The 4,220-nt window shown below is 43.8% G+C and overlaps 1 pseudogene; it reads right to left on the reverse strand.

Moving 5' to 3' along the window:
• Window positions 1–3,436: 3,436 nt before the first annotated feature.
• LOC128585097 (uncharacterized) lies at window positions 3,437–3,535 on the reverse strand (annotated as a pseudogene).
• Window positions 3,536–4,220: the final 685 nt, after the last annotated feature.

A 4,220-nucleotide genomic window follows, 5' to 3' on the forward strand; every position in this document is an offset into this window, starting at 1 on the left:
TCTGGGGTGCTCTCACTGAATGGACACTGGGTGTGGGGTTTGGCACACCTTTTGTGTGTGTGATATATTCACAAGAGGGACTCTACCTAAGAAAATCAAATATTTTGACCTGGTTGTTTGTACCCTCATATTAACCTGAAATAAATTTACTTTGGGGGAAATAAATGAATAAATAAAAATAAATAGACCAGGTGTGATGGCTCACACTGTAATTCTAGCAGTCTGGGAGGCTGAGTCTTGTGGATTGCTTCAGCTCACCAGTTGGAGACCAGCTTGAGCAAGAGTGAGACACCGTCTCTAAAAAAATTAGCCAGGCGTTGTGGTGGGCACCTATAGTCCCAGCTACTCAGGAGGCTGAGACAAGAGGATTTCTTGAGCCCAAGAGTTTGAGATTAAAAAAAAAAGAAAGACTTTGAGGTTGCTGTGAGCTATGTAGCAATGGCACTCTACCAAAGGCAACATAATAAGACTCTGTTCTAAAAAAGAAAAAAAATTTGGGAGATGGGGCTGTAAGACTCAGCAAAAGGACCCCCAAAGGCCCCTAACTGTCTCAGCCTGAGTCCCTGCACATCTCAACCCCCACCCACTTTGGGTTAATTACTCAAACAGGTTTCAGAATAGAACAAGGAAGTTCCCTGAGTCCCAAAGACTCCTAGCCACAGGTAAAACAATGGTAGAATTTACCCCACCCTCCTAGCAATGGCTAAACAATGGTGGAAAGCTCACTCAAGCAAAATTTCCCAAGCCAAGTTTGTCCTCATGCCAGCTGCCACGATGTAACCCCCTGAGCCAGCTCACTGTAGCCCACCACGTTGTAGCCACCCTGACTGCAACCCCATCCCTGAGCTAACTGGCCACGTCCTGCTTCTGTGTTTGCCAGTTTGCCTACCAACACAGCACAAAAATGGTATAAAAGTCAACCTGCTCCTCACTTTGCAGCTGTTTGCCCTTTGGGGTGGTGACCCGCCTGCACAGGTGTAATAAATCACTGCGGTCCCCTGTGCAGGTGCAATAAATCACCACCTGATTTATACCTGAAGTGGGGTCCGAGTCTTTCTTCAGGTGGCAAATGAGTACAACAGGGCTTCTTAGGTCAGACAAGGCCTCTGTAAGGAGGTGGTATTTAAACTGAGACCATGAAGGAGAAGGGATTGCCATAGCTGAGACTGCAGAGGCCTTAGCAAAGTTCACCCTCCTGAGTTGAAAAATTTATGGACAAGAATTTACCATTGAAATTAAATGGAGGTTGACATGTCCAAGGATATTGTGGGAATTTGATCCCTTTATGAATTTTATGATAGATAAATATGTGGAGACCGTAACTAGGGAACAACAGAACAATATTGGAAGGGTGGCAATATGAGGAAATAGATGATCATTTTAGAAGCTGTGGAACAAATAGAAATAATGACCATTTAGCAGAGAAATCCATGTCCCCTCTCCAAAGGGCCTGTTTTACTATGTCGAAATTTGGTCATGTACGTTTTTTGATTTTGTTAAATAAACTTTTATAATAGTAAAAAAGAGAAGAAGAAGGAAAAGGAGATTGGAGTAGGTTTGGGAGCTGGGAGAGAAAAAATCCTATTGATGAAATTGGCACCTGGTGAGGTAATGCTGTTTAATCCAAGGTGTTGCCAGAACCAGAGATATATCTGGAGCCAGAACACAACCCCTAACTCCCTGTCCTTAATAGTTGCTTATCTAGGGTGGGCGTCACTGGACTGAGGAGGGGACAGCCATGTCTGAGATCATGCAATCACACTGGGCCCTACTCTCAGAAGGAGTTTAATGCTCTGCTGCCACCATTTTGAAATTCTCGGTTTTATCTTTGATGGGGTGATGTAATTGAAGTCTGTAGGACAATGGAGCAGAGGAGACACCTGCAATGGGCTGCAGTGCCTGGCTGCCTCATTCTCATATAGCATCTTGATACCCCCAGGGCACAGAATTCTGATGGACTCATTATAAATGGTTGAATGGTTCATTAAGACTCAAAGCAGGGCAGCGCCTGTGGCTCAGTGAGTAGGGCACCGTCCCCATATGGCGAGGGTGGTGGGTTCAGACCCAGCCCCGGCCAAACTGCAACAGAAAAATAGCCAGGTGTTGTGGCGTGCACCTGTAGTCCCAGCTGCTCGGGAGGCTGAGGCAAGAGAATCGTGTAAGTCCAAGAGTTAGAGGTTGCTGTGAGCCGTGTGACGCCACGGCACTCTACCCGAGGGCGGTACAGTGAGACTCTGTCTCTACAAAAAAAAAAAAAAAGACTCAAAGCAAATACAGACTAAGTAGGTGCTATGGTTTGCATGTATGTATCCTCCCAAAATTCATATGTTGGAACTTAAACTTGAGTATGATGGTATTAAGATGTCGGCCCTAGGCCAGGCTTGTAATCCTAGCACTCTGGGAGGCTGAGGTGGGTGAATTGCTTGAGCTCAGAAGTTTGAGACTGGTGTGAGCAAGAGCAAGACCCCATCTCTACAAAAAATAGGAAAATTAGCCAGGAGTGATGGTGCACACCTATAATCCCAGCTACTTGGGAGGCTGAGGCAAGAGAATCGCTTGAGCCCAGGAGTTGGAGGTTGCTGTGAGCTGTGTGAGGCCACGGCACTCTGCCAAGGGCCATAAAGTGAGACTCTGTCTCTACAAAAAAAAAAAATAATAAATAATAATAATAATATATTATCATATTCATATATTATATATTATTGTTCATGTATATGAATAAAATATTATAATTCATATATAATATTTATAATATTCATACATATTATATTATAATTATATTATATATTCATATATATGAATAAATTTATATATGAATAATAATATTTATGAATAAATTTATTTATTTTGTAGAGGCAGAGTCTTACTTTATCGCCTCGGTAGAGTGCCATGGCATCATACAGCTCACAGCAACCTCCAACTCCTGGGCTTAGGCAATTCTCTTGCCTCAGCCTCCCTAGTAGCTGGGACTATAGGTGCCCACCACAATGCCTGGCTATTTTTTTGTTGCAGTTTGGCAGGGGCTGGGTTTGAACCCCCCACCCTCAGTATATGGTGCCAGCGCCCTACCCACTGAGCCACAGGCGCCGCCAATGTTTTGTTTTGTTTTTTTGAGACAATCTTACTCTGTCGCCCTGGCTAGAGTTCATAGCTCTCTATGAACTGGTATAGCCTGGCATAATCATAGGTCACTGCGACCTCAAATTCCTGAGCTCAAGCAATCCTCCTGTCCCAGCTTCCCAAGTAGCTGGGACTACAGGTGCCCATCACGACACTCAGCTGATTTTTTCTTTTCTTTTTTTTTGACCACATTCACAGAAAATGACACCAGGATACACTACAAAACAGAAGGAGGTATCATCTGCTCTGTGTCCAAAGGTTTCTTCTCCATGTCTTGTACTAAGTGAGTAACCATCATTGAACATGCTGTGTGCCAAAAAATATGGAATGCTTCACGAATTTGCGTGTCATCCTTGCTCAGGGGCCATGCTAATCTTCTCTGTATCGTTCCAATTTTAGTATATGCTAGCACAGCTGATTTTTTTTATTTTGGGTAGAGACAGGTCTCACTCTTTCTTGCTCAGACTAGTCTCAAACTCCTAACCTTGAGCAATCCTCCAAACGCAGCCTCTCAGAATGCTAGGATTACAGGCATGAGCCACTTCCCATGAGTCTAGCTTTTTAAATTTCTTTTACCTCACTCAGAAGCAGAGAACCTAGAATTTCTCAGGATTGTCTCTTTTGGAGATACTCAAGGTTGGCTATATAATTTTGGGGACCTAGTGCAAAATGAAAACTCAAGGCCTCTTATACAAAAGGGAAGGGAAAAAAATGTGCTGCTGAAAGTAATAACAGAAAACTTTTTCCCTTCTCAGATCTCTCTCTAGACTTCTTTTCTTTTAATATTTTTGTACAGACAGAGTCTCAATTTATCGTCCTCAGTAGAGTGCCATGGCGTCACACAGCTTACAGCAACCTCCAACTCCTGAGCTTAGGCGATTTTCTTGCCTCAGCCTCCCCAGTAGCTGGGACTATAGGTGCCTGCCACAATGCCAGCTTTTTTGTTGTTGTTGTTGCAGTTTGGCTGGGTTTGAACCCACCACCCTCGGTATATGGGGCCAGTGCCCTACCCACTGAGCCACAGGTGCCGCCCCTCTCTCTGGACTGCTTATAGAGTTTTTTATTCAGTATTTGCTATTCAAGTTCATTCTAAGTAAAGA

This window comes from Nycticebus coucang, chromosome 4, assembly GCF_027406575.1.
Source record: "Nycticebus coucang isolate mNycCou1 chromosome 4, mNycCou1.pri, whole genome shotgun sequence".
NCBI classification, from domain to species: Eukaryota; Metazoa; Chordata; class Mammalia; order Primates; family Lorisidae; genus Nycticebus; species Nycticebus coucang.